This window comes from Crocuta crocuta, unplaced genomic scaffold (assembly GCF_008692635.1).
Source record: "Crocuta crocuta isolate KB4526 unplaced genomic scaffold, BGI_CrCroc_1.0 scaffold6, whole genome shotgun sequence".
NCBI classification, from domain to species: Eukaryota; Metazoa; Chordata; class Mammalia; order Carnivora; family Hyaenidae; genus Crocuta; species Crocuta crocuta.
In genome coordinates this window covers 4,691,180-4,707,677 of record NW_027531917.1, presented here as the reverse complement: position 1 = coordinate 4,707,677, position 16,498 = coordinate 4,691,180, and positions in this window count along the sequence as shown.

Sequence of the window (16,498 nt, the reverse complement as noted above, 5' to 3'; positions counted from 1 at the left end):
TTTTTTTTTTTTCTTTTTTTTGTTTTAGGTTTTTTTTTTTTTTTTTTTTTTTTTTACTACCTGTAGGTGTAAGGTTAGGTTGTTTGAGATTTTTCTTGCTTCTTGAAGTAGGCCTGTATTGCTGTAAACTTCTCTCTTAGAATGGATTTGCTTCATTCTAAAGGTTTTGAATGGTTGTGTTTCCATTTTCATTTGTTTCCATGTAATTTTTAATTTATTCTTTTATTTCCTGGTTGACCTATTTTCATTGTTTAGTAGCATGTTATTTAATCTCTATGTATTTGTGGTATTTCCCGATTTTTCTTGTGCCTTGACTTCTAGTTTCATAGCATTGTGGTCAGAAAAGATACATAGTATGATATCAATTTTTTTGAATTGTTGAGGCTTATTTTGTGGCCTAATATGTGATATATCCTGGAAAATGTTCCATGGGCACTTAAAAGAATGTGTATTCTGGGGCACCTGGGTGGCTAAGTTGGTTGAGCATCTGACTCTTGGCTTTGGCTTGGTCATGGTCTTGGTTAGTGGGATCAAGCTCTAAGTTGACCTCTGCACGGACAGCATGGAGCTTGCTTTGGATTCACTCTCTCCCTCTGCCCCTCTCCTGCTCATGCTCTGTCTCAAAATAAATAAAGAAAGAAACTTAAAAAAATGTGTATTGTGCTGTTTAAGAATGGAATGTTCTGAATATATCTGTTAAGTCCTTCTGGTCTAGTGTGTTGTTTGAAGCCACTGTTTCCTTCTTTAGTTTGTTTAGATGATCTGTCCATTGATGTGAATGGGGTGTTAAAGTCGCCTACTATTATTTTATTATTATTGATTAGTTCCTTAATGTTTATTACTAACTGTTTTCTGTATTTGGGTGCTTTCATGTTGGGTGCATAAATATTTACAGTTGTTATGTATTCTTCTTGGAGAGTTTTCAATCTGCAGGTGTCTTTAGGTCTAAAATGAGTCTCTCTTTTTTTTTAATGTTTTTTTAAATTTGTTTCTAGGAGAGAGAGAGAGAGAGAGAGACAGCGTGAGCAGGGGAGGGTCAGAGAGAGAGGGAGTCACAGACTGAAACAGGCTCCAGGCTCTGAGCTGGCAGTCAGCACAGAGCCCGACGCGGGGCTCGAACCCACGAACCAGGGGATCATGACCTAAGTGAAAGTCGGATGCTTAACCGACTAAGCCACCCAGGCGCCCCCTAAAATGAGTCTCTTGTATACAGCATATGGATGGGTCTTGTTTTTTATTTTTTAATTTTTAATTTTTATTTTTTTAAGTTTATTTTGAGAGAGTGTGTGTAAGGAAGAGAGGGGCAGAGAGAGACAGAGAGAGGGAGAGAGAGAGAGAGAAAATCCCAAGCAGGCTCTGAAGTGCCAGCACTGAGCCTGTTGCAGGGACTGAACCCACAAACCAGGAAATTGTGACCTGAGCAAAAGTAAGATGCTTAATTGACTGAACCACCCCAGGTGCCCCAGGTCTTGTGTTTTTATACATTCTGTCACCCTATCTTTCAATTGGAAAAGCTAGTCCATTTACACTCAAGGTAATTATTGATAGATGTAAATTCAGTGCCATTTTATTACTTGTTTTGTGGTAGTTTTGGAAGATTTTCTCTGATCCTTTCTTGTCGTTCTCTCTTTACCAGTTTGATTGTTTTCTTCAGTGATATATTTGGATTTCTGTCTCTTTATTCTTTGTATATTTATTAGTGGCTTTTGATTTGTGGTTACCATTAGGTTGGTATATAACATTTGCTACATACAGGAGTCTCTATTAAGTTGATGACCGTTTAAGTTTGAAACCATTCTTTACTGCTTCCCATGTTTTAGGTGTCTGGTTTCATATTTTAAATCTTTTATTTTGAGAATTATTTGAATGATTTTTAACAGAAATATTTTTTTTTTTTTTTTTTTACTGCTTTTGTATTTCCTACCTTCATACTGCCATTTTTGGTCTTTCCTTCTCACTCAAAAAGTCCCCTTTAATATTTCTTGCAGGGCTGGCTTAGCTGGTCTTGAACTTCCTTAGTTTTTCTTTGTCTCCTTGCATTCTGAATGATAGCCTTGCTGGATAGGGTATTATTGCCTGCAGATTTTTCCCAGCCAGCACACTGAACATATCATGCCACTTCTTCCTAGCTTAAAAGTTTCTGCCGGGGGTGCCTGAGTGGCTCAGTAGGTTAATCGCCTGACTTTGGCTCATAGTTCATGAGTTCGAGCCCCGCACTGGATGTTGTGCTGACAGCTCAGAGCCTGGATCCTGTTTCAGACTCTGTGTCTCCCTCTTTCTCTGCCCCTCCCCTTCAAGTGCTCTGTCTATAAAATATAAAATAAATAACATAACATAACATAAAATAACATAAAATAAATAAAATGAAATAAAATAAAATAAAATAAAATAATAAAATAAAATAAAATAAAAAGTTTTTTAAGTTTCTGCTGAAAAATTCAATAGTACCCTTATGGTGTTTTCTTTGTATGTAACTATCTTATTTTGTGTTGCTGTTTTGAATATTTTTTCTTTATCACTACATTTTGCCATTTGATTTACAATATGCCTTCATGTGAATCTGCTTTTGTTGATTTTGTTGGGGGTTCTCTGGGCTCATGGATTTGGATATGTTTCAGTTACTATTTCTTCAAATAAGTTCTCTGTCCCCTTTTCTCTCTTCTTTTTCTGAGACTTCAATAATGCAAATGCTATTATGTTTGATGGAGCACTGAGTTCCCTAAGTTTATTCTCATTTTGCATAATTCATTTTTTTCTCTTTTGTTCAGCTTGATTACTTTCCATTACTCTGTCTTCTAGGTCATTAATTCATTCCTTTGCTTCTTCCAGCCAATTCATTCATTTTTTCCCCATTTCCTAAACTACTGTAATTTCCAAATTTGATTTCAAAGATAAATTTATTTTTTGACAGTAAAAAATCCTGTTGTTGTAGTCTTCAACCTTTAAAATGACTGTGTGTTCTTCGGATTGATCAAAAGAAATGCTCTGAAAATTGAGATGAAACTTGGGTGTGCAGCAAGATTGAAGTAAAATACAACTTAAAAATGTGCTATATCTTATTTATGATGATAGTTTTCTAAATGGAGAAATATGTCTAAAAAGGGGGAGGGCACCTGGATGGCTCAATTGGTTGAGCATCCGACTCTTGATTTAAGCTCCAGTCATGATTCCAGGATCATGGGATCTTTCTCTCTCTAAAACTAAAGCTTAAAAAAAAAAAAAAAAGAAAGAAACATGTAGCTGTACTCACACAGACATTTATATTTTGTTTTTTAAAAGAAAGCTTGCTTCTTTGGAAGTATTCTTAAATGAAGCAGAATTTTTTTTCTCTTTTACTTGAATATGGTAGTTTCATTCTTGTAAGATATATCACAGGTTTTGGTGCTGTGTAACAGTTGTAACTAGCATGTGGTCCAGAAAACACATTGTTGTTGTTTTCTTGATTTCTAAATGGTTATTTTCTATTTATGATATCAAACTTCCACAAAGTTTACAAAGAATTTCATAAGTTAGGTTTCAGTGAACTGCTCTTTTTGCTATGGGAGGTCCTTAAACACAGCATTTACTCTTATAAATGAAAATTTCTGATCAACTAGAACACTGACACTTAGTTCAGTTTGAGGTGTCTCTCTCTCTTTTTTTTTATTGAATATTGATGTTCCTCTGAATGGTATTGATAAATGGTTCAGAAGAGAAATTCGATGAAATAAAAGAGTAATGTTTATTCATAATACTAATTAAATTATTTGCCTATCTTAAGTAAACTACTGCTTCTAACTATCAACTTATCATGAGGTGATAGAAAAGAGTCTGAGTATACCTGTAAAATATGTTTGTTTCTTTTTACTACTTTAAGATATATTTAAAGATAACTGGTTTGGCAACAATGAAGCAAAAGAAAGACAAATCAAGAAATCGATCCCATTTATAATTGCACCTAAAACCATAAAATACCTAGGAATAAATCTAACCAAAGAGGTGAAACATCTATACACTGAAAACTATAGAAAGCTTATGAAAGATATTGAAGAAGACACACAACAATGGAAAAATATTCCATGCTCCTGGATAGGAAGAACAAATATTGTTAAAATGTCAATACTACCTAAAGTAGTATGAATACTACATATTCAATGCAATACCTATCAAAATAATACCAGATTTCTTCACAGAGCAAGAAAAAACAATCTTAAAATTTGTATGGAATCAGAAAAGACCTTGAATGGCCAAAGCAATCTTGAAAAAGAAAACCAAAGCAAGAGGCATCACAATCTCAGACTTCAAGTTGCATTACAAAGCTGTAATCATCAAGACAGTATGGTACTGGCACAAAAACAGACACTCAGATCAATGGACCAGAATAGAGAACCCAGAATTAGGCCCACAAATGTATGGCCAACTCATCTTTGACAAAGCAGGAAAGAATATTCAGTGGAATAAAGACAGTCTCTTCAGCAAGTGATGCTGGGAAAATTGGACAGTGACATGAAGAAAAATGAACCTGGATCACTTTCTTACACCATACACAAAAACAAATTCAAAATGGATGAAAGATCTAAATGTAAGACAGGAAGTCATCAAAATCCTCAAGGAGAAAGCAGGCAGGAACCTCTTTGACCTTGGCCACAGCAACTTCTTACTCAACACATCTCAGGAGGCAAGGGAAACAAAATCAAAAATGAACTATTGGGACCTCATCAAAATAAAAACTTCTGCACAGCAAAAGAAACAATCAGCAAAACTAAAAAGCAACCAATGGAATGGGAGAAGATATTTGCAAACAACATATCAGATAAAGGATTGGTATATAGAATCTATAAAGAATTTATCAAACTCCACACCCAAAAAACAAATACTCCAGTGAAGAAATGGGCTAACGACATGAACAGACACATCCCCAAAGAAGACATCCCGATAGTCAACAGACACATGAAATGATGTTCAACATCACTCATCATCAGAGAAATACAAATCAAAACCAGAGTAAGATACCATCTCACATCTGTCAGAATGGCTAAAGTCAACAAGTCAGGCAACAGCAGATGCTGGTGAGGATGAGGAGGAAGAAGATCTCTGTTGCACTGCTGGTGGGAATGCAAACTGGTGCAGCTACTCTGGAAAACAGTATGGAAGTTCCTCAAAAAATTAAAAATAGAACTACCCTATGACCCAGTAATTGCACTACTAGCTATTCACCCAAGGGATACAGGTATGCTGTTTTGAAGGGACAGGTGCACCCCAATGTTTACAGCAGCACTATTGACAATAGCCAAAGTATAAAAAGAGCCCAAATGTCCATCAATGGATGAATGGATAAAGAAGATGTGGTATATACATATAATGGAGTATTACTTGGTAATCAAAAAAAGAATGAAATCTTGCCATTTGCAACTACATGGATGGAACTAGAGGGTATCATGCTAAGCGAAATTAGTCAAAGACAAATATCATATAACTTCACTCATATGAGGACTTCAAGATACAAAACAGATGAACATAAGAGAAGGGAAGAAAAATAATATAAAAACAAGGAGGGGACAAAAACTTAAGAGACTCATATATGGAGAACAAACAGAGGGTTACTGGAGAGGCTGTGGGAAGGGGGATGGGCTAAATGGGTAAAAGGCATTAAGGAATCTACTCTTGAAATCACTGTTGCACTATATGCTAACTAACTTGGATATAAATTTAAAAATTAACAAAAAAAGAAAGAAAAAATATAATTCGTTTGGGGAGATCCTAAATAATAAGTTTCAAGTTAACTGCATTTATTAGTGTGTTTTATGTTTAAAGAAAAAAGGAACAACTTTTTGAAATGTTAAAAAAAGTCAACACATTTAGGAGTTATGTAAAAACAAACAGCAATCAAATCTAGAAAAATATTTTCCTAGTCTGGGTTATGGACTACATAGAGTAGAATATTAGTAAATATATTAGGGATGTGTTAACACCTCTCTAGTCTAAGCTTTCTTTTTGTTGCTGTTTTTTTTTTCTTTTAAAATCATGGTTCTCAGACTTCAGTGGGCCTCAGAATCACCTGGAGGGTTTGTAGAACAAAGACTAATGGGCTTCATCATCAGACTTTCTACTTCAGCAAGTTTATGCTGTTAGATTGGGGCCACATTAGATAACTAACTATTCTTTTAATCAGTGAAGTAAAAATTTTAAAATCAAGATATGTCAAAATGCAGTTTTTGCACATCCCCTATTTCATACTTAAAAGCATTATGTAAGTATTCTAAAAATCTTTAGACTTTTAGCACTGTTGGTTTTGTGTTTTCCTTTCTGTTTGGACAGATGGATGAAGATTTCAATGGGCCATATGCTCCAAAGGATGAAGTATTGTGAGCGTTTTTATTACTTTTTCTTGAAAAAATGTTTAACACTAATGATAGCCAATCATAACCAGAAACAGGAAGATATCTATCTCTATTGATATCTTATATATCTGAAGGTATTTACTATAAGACATTGGCTCATGTAGTTATGGAGGATGGCACCTCCCACAATTTGCTGTCTGCAAGGGAGAGGCCCAGGAAAGACAATGATGTATTTCTAAGAGAATGGAATTCTCTACCTGGGACTAGGAGAACTGATAGAAGGTTATAAATTCAATCCATTAAGTCTGAAGGTCTGAGAACCAAGAGCACCAAGTGCATCAATTTCATAGATCAACCAGTCAGGCAGAGTGAATTCAACCTTCTTCTGCTGTTTTGTTTCATTCTGCCCCTCAATGCATTACATAATGCCCACCAGCATCAGGGAAGGCCGTGTACTTTACTCAGTTCACTAATATAATCTCTACTGGACACACCCTCACAGATACAATCAGAAATACTATTTAACTAGATATCTGGACATCCTGTGGACTAATCAAATTGGCCCATACAATGAACCATCATGCATCTACCCACTGCCAACTTAGCACTCATTAACAATTCCTTAAACCATACTTAACTCCAAGTAAAGATGATAGTGAGGTCACAATCCCACCTAGCATGATACAACCATGCTGTATAAAACTGAAAATGCACTAACCCTTTCCCCAGAAAATGGGGTAAAGTCTGAGTTATGTTTACTCTTCTCCTTGATATCTGGTAACTTAAACACTATGATGTCAAATTAACTATAATTAATTATTATGCAATAAATTGAATACATTTTATATCACATAAGAGAATATGATTGCAAAAAAATGAAGATATTTGCTATTTATATATGTATGCAAATATACAAATAGAAATATATGCGTCTATATAAGCAAACACACACAAATATATTCTTACCAAACTGAGGAGTACATACTTATGTTAATTATAGTCCTCATTTCTGCAAATAGTCATGTGGAATAGCTGGTATTTATAAATACCTCCTCCACTGCCTATTCTATAATTCCTTTTTCTACAGTAAGCACCTCAGCTGGCAAGTGTTTTTACCTGGTCATTCTTTTTTACCTTCATTCCTGAAATGTCTGGCCAACAGAAATCCTGTTTGGATTGGTTTGTTGGAGTTTTCCATTGACTTTAATTATAAGGAATACAACTACTAAGAGTGTCCTAAGTGATGTGATTTCAGACATACTTGTCCTCATCTCCATTGTGGAGAAGTAGTCCAATTTTTCCTTGGTAGTCTCATCACCTAGCAGAGTAACTCCCTTCATTGCAAGATGGTTTAGAGGAAGGAAGAGCATAAAGTAGCTTAGTTCCAGTCTTAACTTCCTGTTCAACAGAATCATTCTTTGTGTGCTGGTGAAAATATTCCTTCCTTTGGCTGTAAGGCAATTAGAACAGCAGAGCAGAAAAGCATGGGTACAGGAAGTAAAAATCATGCTAGTTCATCATTAGCAGTAATAGTGAATGGTGCCACTTCCATTTCCAGTACCTGATTTGTAGATTCATGAATTCTAGCTAGAGGAGAAACAGTATTGAATATTGGACACTGATTCAGAAAACATACAGCCTTCTGGAGACACTGCCAAGCCCTGCTGGTAATGCTATCTAGGTGGTGCAGTAACTGAATTTCAAAAGATGATTCCATTGTTCTAGCAAACTACCTGTAACAGCAAGGTTGGGAAATGGTAAGAAAAGTGAATTCTATTATCAAGGAGCCACACTTTATTTACAGTGAAATGAGTTGCCTGATTAGAAGCAATGAGGGTGGATTACCATGACAGTAGATTAGGAATTCTGTAAATTCACAGAGTATTGGTAGAAGCATCTCATGCAGGACTGAAAATCTATATCCAGAATAAGTATCTATTCTAGTAAAAACAAACACTTCCCAACTCATTATTGTAATCAGGCCAATATAATCAACCTTCCATGAGGTAGGTGGCTGATTATCCCAATGAAGAGACTCAGTGTTAATCTATGCTGCTGGCAGACTCAGCACTCAACAATGTCAATAGCTTGGTCAACCATAATAAACAGAATTACATATTGTGGAGCCCACACATAACATCCATTTGGGCCATGATACCCCCTTTTTCATGTGCCCATTTGGTGATGATAGAGTTGGCAGGAGAAATATGTTGACTGGTATCTATCATATGGGTCATCCTACCCACTTGATTAAAATCTTCCACTGTTGAGGTCTCCCTTTGTTGAGCATTTATATGGAACACAAATAAATTCATGTGTTTTGTTCATTTAGAAGGATCTATCCAAAGACCCTTTCCACAAATTTCTTTGTCATTTTCCAGTTATAATTTTTTAATGTCTCTGACCATTCAGCCAAACCATTTCTCAAAGCCCCTGCATCATTACATAGCCACATACACAGCTAAGGCTCCTAGCAGGTAAATGAACAATCAGGTAAATGCTCAAACTTCTGCCCTTTGATAGGATTTTTCTTAATTACTGTTCTTCAGGGATGTCCCATAGACTTGTCAGTAGTGCTGCAATTGTCTACTTTCAAATGGTGTCTGTATATCCTGCAGAACTAGTAGTAAACCAGATCCAGGACATCCCTCTGTCTACTGTGAGAACCCTCTGTGAGGCTGTAAGTATGGCTAGAATAGAGAAGCTAGCCTGTAAGATGTGGGAAACATGGACATTCAGACCATTTCTTCATGTAACTTACTGATACCTTCAAGGCCTGGGGAGGCTACATCATGTATATACCATGTTATTTGTGGCCATGTGCTCCCATCTGAATGGCTTTGTGGGTCAGACAACACCCAGTTCATGAAGGGAAGCTCTGATCTCATAGGAACTTGGTGGCCCATGGTTAAGCATTCAATCTCTACTAAGGCCTAGTAGCAGACCGATAGCTGTTTCTCAAGTGGGAAAGAGTTGTCTGTAGTGATGGCATGGCTTAGCTCCAAACCTAAAGGCCAATGCTGTGATTTACATACAGAGACCTGCCTAAGGCTCCAAAAAGCATCCCTATATGCCACTGTGACTTCAACCTCCATTGATTGGATCATATGACCCAAGTGGCAGAGCAGCTTGCATAGCCTCTTATACCTTTGTAAATTCTTCTCTTGTTCAGAGTCACATTTAAAACTAACAGCTTTTCTGGACACTTGGTAAATGGGTTGAAATAATACATACAAATAAAAATGGCATTGCCTCCAAAATACACAGGGTCCCACTAGCTGTTGTACTTTATTTTTAGCTGTAGGAGGAACAGATGTAACAACTTATCCTTTACCTTAGAAGAGATGTCTCCACATGACCCACCAATTGGACCTCTAGAAATTTCACTCAGATAAATGAGACCTGAATTTTGTTGAATTTATTTCTGAACTTCTGGTATGCAAATGTCTACTAATAAGTCTACAACAGTTGCTAATTTTGCATACTAGGTCCACTCAGTATAACATGTGTGATATCTTATTGAAGGGAAAGAAGATACAGATCCTTGAGTGAATACTTGCAAATCATACATCTGATAAGAGCTTTGTATCCAGAATATACAAAGAATATCAAAATTGAATGAGAAATTTTACCTCACTTTAAAAAAAGAGAAAATATTTGAACAGACATTTCAATAAAAAAATATACAGATGTCATATAAAGACCCAAAAATACATTCAATATAATTCATCATTGGGAAAATGCAAATGATGACCATAGTGAGACACTATGACCCACCATTGAAAATAACTAAAATCGAGACTATTCATAATGGAAACAGCCATGAAGACTTTTGTATTCATAGATTAGGCACAAAATGAGGTGAGAAATAAAGGCACAAAATTGAAGGGGAAATGAAATTTAACTCAAGTTTGGGTTATGTTAAGCTTAACATGCCCCTATTGCTTACCCAACCCTCCTGCTGAGATTTCACTGGGCTTTTCATCTATGTAGTTTATTTCTCCTCTTTTTGGCTTTAACAAACAAATTCTAAGAAAAAGAAGAACTTATTAATGACTCTACCAAAATATAGACCCTTTACTTTCCCCCCAGCTGCCAATCAAGTCCCACGTAGAGGTTAAGCATTTTTTTCTACTCTTCACACATCAAATCAAAATATTGCTAATTCTTCGTTGTCATATTTTGGTATATATAACGTCATTATTTTCTGAATGAACATTCACTTTCATTTCTCTCCTAATGCTTAAAATATCTAACTAGTTGTCCTTAAAAGTAAGATAAATAACAATTGCCTGACCAACCTCCAGACCCTGTGTGATCCAAACCATGCTGGTCTTTCTTGTCCCACCTGGCTCCTTCTTGCTTCTTTCTTGCATACCAGCTACACTGACCACTTTTGGGTTTTTGTTCATCCAAAGATCTAGCTCTGAGATCATCTAGACCCTCCAATGATAGAAGACCATAAAAATCCAAAGTCCAACTCATCAGCTTGTTAGACACTAGACTCTTAGGCATCTTCCCTGACCTATTGAAGGAGAATCTGCATTTTAAGAAAATCTTCACAGGCATTAATGTTTGAGAAACATTGATATATACCACCTTCCAATGTGGTCCTTTGTTTTGTTTTCCCTTTATTCTTCCCTGGACCTTTGCCAAGTAAAATTTCTCATCTGCTTATAAATTATAGTGGGAAGTTAGGTCTAGGTCTAGAATTTCAGCTGCAGTTTGCATGAGGAGGACAACTGTATTTGGGGTTAGCTCCTGAAGGGAATCTAGAACTTTCACCTCATTAAAATCATGTATGATTAGCTCAAATAAAATGAGACTAATAAAAGCACTCTCAGAACAACAAAGTTTATAGATAAACTGAAGTTTGAATAATTATGTTAGAGTGTCACTTATGGTGGAAAATAAGGGAAAATGATGACTTGNGTCAAAGATTAGTTGGCTGTATACTTTTGGGTCCACTTCTGAGTTCTCAATTCTGTTCCATTGGTCTATGTGTCTGTTTTTGTGCCAGATGACTTGATGTTTATGATGTCAGAGTCTGAATCCCCTATGGGACAGCAAGACTTCTCATACATGTTCAAAACAACAATACTGAGAAGAACAGCTTAGTTTTGTCCTAAAGGGAATCCTTGGGTGTTATTAGGGGAATTTTAGTTCTTCATTCCTTCTTCCTTTGGCAAAAGCACATAGTCATACTGTTGGTTGACTTCTGTTTGAAACAAGTTGGTGTAAATTTTCCTGAACTTGGTAAATAAAGTATTCAAAGTGAATCAATGCTGCTGTCTATATTTTGCCATTCCAGTGCTAGTATATTTTTTTCTACTTTAGAAGGCTTAACACTTTGGAGAGATTTCCTCAATTTCTTATAAGATATGGGTAATAGAGAAATGATTTCTATCATATTCATTATTCTTTGTATAGAAAGTTGAAATAGTTAGATTTATAAGTGTACATTGGGTTTGCAAGAGGCCATAAAGCCAATAAGTAGAAGAAAACAAAAAGTGAGTAAGTTATATATTTTATCGTGGTGGTCGTAATTTAGATAAGCAAAATAGCTGTGATACTGAATTCCTCCCTTTAACAATGCTTTACCTCTTAACATATATATGATGACTTTGTAAGTATTGGTGAATTAAAATTTTAAATAGTACAGTGGCTTTCACACATGAAGTGATAAATAAGTATATAGGAAATATATATACATTTGAAATGAATCTGACAGTACAAATACTTTAAATGAAGTGAGTGCGTCACTCGTTTTTCAATCCTGTAATGAGTAATCCAAGAGATTACTGGGCTTGAGGTGTCTGCTGCAGGCCAGTTCACCTTCCTAAGTTTCTTTTAAGACAATCACAAGTATCAAACACCTAAAGTGAATTATTCTTATTCTTCTTATCATTAAGATTAGCTCCTGGGACAGAGTATGGCAACATGTCAGGGAGAAGCCCTTTAATTAGATGCTTGTTTAAAAATACAAAATATACAAGCATTTAAAACAAATGTCACTATATTTTTCTGGAGGTGCAGGTCACAGGATTAGACCAGGTCATCTGCCCTCTTTTCGTTTCTCTGAGGGTACCCCCAAAGCCCAGGAAAGGAAGTGAATACATCAGAGTCCAGACATTGTTATTACTTTTCACTAGAGAATCCATGTTATTGCATAAGTCTGTAGTTTAATTCTTGTTGCTGTATAACATTCCCATTGTTCTGGGGTTTTTTTCTGTAAATTATCTACAATTTTGCTCACTCACACAGTGTTATAACCCAAAGTCTGTATTACTTATAAAAGTAATTGGTGTGTATTTCCTCTGCTATCATAAAGATTTGTTTCCCTGACGTTTTTAAGTGAAAAGTTGGCATCAATCTATGAGTATATGAGTGTGGTGTATACACTGTCTGGTCCTACTTTAGGTTGGGTAGGTGTGGACAGGCTTTGGGGTCTTAGAAACTCAGACTTTCTTGGCAGCATTCTCTTGTACATGTCTCATCTACGGATTCCACTGCTCTGATGTGTCTTTCATCAAAATTTCAACTAATTTTTGCCTTTCAGAAAATGACCAAAATGTCCTGACAAGACATTTCTCCAAAGAAGACATATAAATGGCAAACAGACACATGAAACAATGCTCAATATCACTAAGTATCAGGGAAATGTAAATCAAAACCACAATGAGATATCACCTCACACCTGTCAGAATGGTTAGAATAAGTATACACAACAAACAGCAAGTGTTGACAAGGATGTGGAGAAAAAGGAATCTTTGTGCATTGTTGGTGGGATGCAAACTCGTGCAGTCACTGTGGAAAACAGTATGGAAGTTCCTCAAATTATTAAAAACAAATGCTCTACAATCTAGTAATTGCACTAATACGTATTTATCCAAAGAAATCAAAATGATTAATTTGAAAGGATACATGAACATCTCTGTTTATTGCAGCATTATTTACAACATAAAAATTGTGGAAGCAGTCAAGTGTCCATAGATAGATGAATGAATAAAGAAGATGTGGGAATATATATTAATATTAATATATGTGATATATATAGAATATATGAATATTCATATTAACCAAAATTATATGCATATTATTCAGTCATAAAAAGTCATAGATGAATGGATAAATAAGATGTAATATATATTATATATTGAATGTATAAATTATTATGAATAATATGAATATTATTCAGTCATAAAAATAATGAAATTTTGCCATTTGCAAATTATGAATGGGTCTAGAGAGTATAATGCTAAGCAAAATAAGTTAATCAGAGAAAGACAAAATACCGTATGATTTTACTCATATGTGGAATTTAAGAAACAAAGGGGAGAAAGAGAGATAAACCAAAAAATAGACTCTTACTTTAGTAAACAAATAGAGGGTTACCAGAGGGGAGGTAGGTAGGGGGAAATCCATGAAATAAGTGAAGAGTATTAAGAATACATTCATCTTATGAGGACTGAGTAATACATAGAATTGGTGAATCACTATATTGTACACCTGAGAGAATTATAACACTGTATGTTAGCTATACTGGAATTAAAATAAAAATAAAATTTAAAAAAATCTCCTGTTTACTGATGGGTCCCCATTCTCACTTCTGTTGCAAAATTTTTCATTTTTATACAACATTTTTGTCATTTCAGTGTCATGTTGGGAAAGACCTAAAATATACATCTCTGCAAAGCTGACATTTTAGACACGACACTCTGCAAATTTTTAAAAAGTAAACTATGAAGTTACAGAAGTATTATTTATTGAATATTTAGATGTAAAGGATGATATCACAATGCTAAGCTCATCCAGTTGCCTAGACCATGGCAGAAAGTGGATTAAAACAACCTCTTTAAAACAATAATAATTAACATTATTAATAATATAAACACCCTTTATTATGAACATATTGATTTTCTTACTTTAAAATATTTCATAGTTCCTCCTTCTACATACATTTGAGTATGTTTTTGTGCTCAAAGAATCAACACACTTAGAGTTAGTTAAAAACAAACACCAACTTGGGACCGGGCAGGGGTGGATGCTAAGATGATAGAGTAGGAGGATAACTCTAAAATTGCCTTGACCCTCAAACACAGCTAGATAAATATCAAATTATTTTGAACACACAAGAAACTGATCTGAAGACTGACAGAACAAACCACACAACTAGAGGGAGAGAAGAGGCAATATCATCGAAGGTGATGCATCAAGGGAGGTACAGAGACATGATTTAGGTAAGAGGCACATCATAGTGCTGCAGAGAGGAGGGAAGGCTGGTCATAGCCAGAGGAGAAAGAGAGAAAGAAAGAGAGGAAGAGAGATTGAGGAGTCCACAGTAAACACAAGGAAATACTTTCCGAAGCCAATGACTGGGAAAATGATAGGGGCTGATTTGCCTGAGCTTTATAACCAGCTCAAAGGGCTCAAAGACTGGAGTTTTAGAGGTCCTCGGTGTGGCTAGTGTGGCATCCTGAGGACACCACAGTGGTCCTATGAGAAGGTGGTTAGATAAACTGAGGGTGGGCGGTGCAATCTGAGGATCCCTTAGGACAAGCTGGGAAAAGATATTCCCCCTTCTTGTTGTGCTCTGGGATAGGTGACACTGTCTCTCCAGAGACAAAAGACCTGGAGGGGATGCTATTTCCCTCCCCCCCCTTCAGCACAGAGACACTTACTGAGGTTGGTTAACCTGGACACTGGCTATTTGCTGTGCTTTCTCCCAAACCCTATACTTCTGTGCTTTGATGTGACTGCCCTCCTGGCTCAAACTTGCATCAATCAGTCCCAGCATGGCAAGACTCTCACTCAGAGAACCAGAGTGGGTCCACACCATGCCAGGCACATAAGGTTTAGAGTTTTAAGACCAGGAGTCTGCCTAGGATACAGCCCAAGGTGCACTGTGCTGCCAGGCAGGCAGAAGGCCCTAACACAGTATGAAAGCAGTGATCTGAGGGACACCTGGAACACAGGAGGGGAAATTGTTTGCTTTTCTAGGAAGGCTTACTGGAAGCAGCAAGCACAAACTCCCCTCTCTGGGGATGAGGGAGTTGGTTGACACCATTTCCCTTCCCCCACCTCTCAGTATAAACTAATTCAGTAAACAGCACAGTGCCAATATTGATTGATAGCCTAAACCACTTACACAAAGGCTCACCCCATTGTGCTCTGTGAGTACTGCTTTTCTCAGACAAGTGTGCCTGACACACAGAGCAGTGGTGCCTTCCCTCAGAAGGCCAGCACAAATGCCCAAACACACCATGTCCACTGACCATAGAGCTCTGCAAAGCTTCAGCTCTAAGTGTAAATAGCATCAGGTCTCTTTTAAAGAGCAAACCAGAGTACACCTAGTTAAAACTCACCACACTTTGGCCAAAATCTGGACACTCCCCGCTACAGGCAAGGAGAAGTTCTGTAGAAGGTTGACTTGAGGGAAAGAGCAGCCAAAACACAGCAGCAGAATACACAAAGCATACACAAGAAATATTTCCTGAAGTGCCAGGCCCTGGATAGTATATGACTTCTTCATAAAGCCATTACTCTAAGGAGCAGGAAATATAGAACAGTCTTTCCTAACACACAGAGGCAAAGACCTAGACAAAATCCCAAAATGAAATAATTCATCCCAAAAGAAAGAACAAGAAAAGGTCATAACCTGGAACCTAATCTAAACAGATATGAGTAATATGCCTGATCCAGAATTTAAAATTTTTTTAATGTTTTATTTATTTCTGAGAGAGAGAGAGACAGCATGAGCAGGGGAGGGTCATAGAGAGAAGTAGACACAGAATCCAAAGACAGCCTCCAGGCTCTGAGCTAGCTGTCAGCACAGAGTCCGATGCAGGGCTCAAACCCACAAACTGCGAGATCATGACTTGAGCCAAAGTCAGACCTTTAACCAACTAAGCCACCCACGTGCCCCCTGATTCAGAATTTAAAGCAACAATCATAAAGATATTAACTGGACTTGAGAAAAGCATAGAAGACAGCAGGGAGTCTCTTACCATAGAGCTAAAAGAGCTAAAACCTAATCAGGCCAAAATGAAAAATGGAATAATGGAGTCTTGAAACCTACTAAAAGTGAAGGCCACAAGCATGGAAGAAGGAGAGAAACAACTAAGTGTTATACAAGATCAAATCATGGAAACTAATGAAGCACAAAAGAGGGAAAGAAA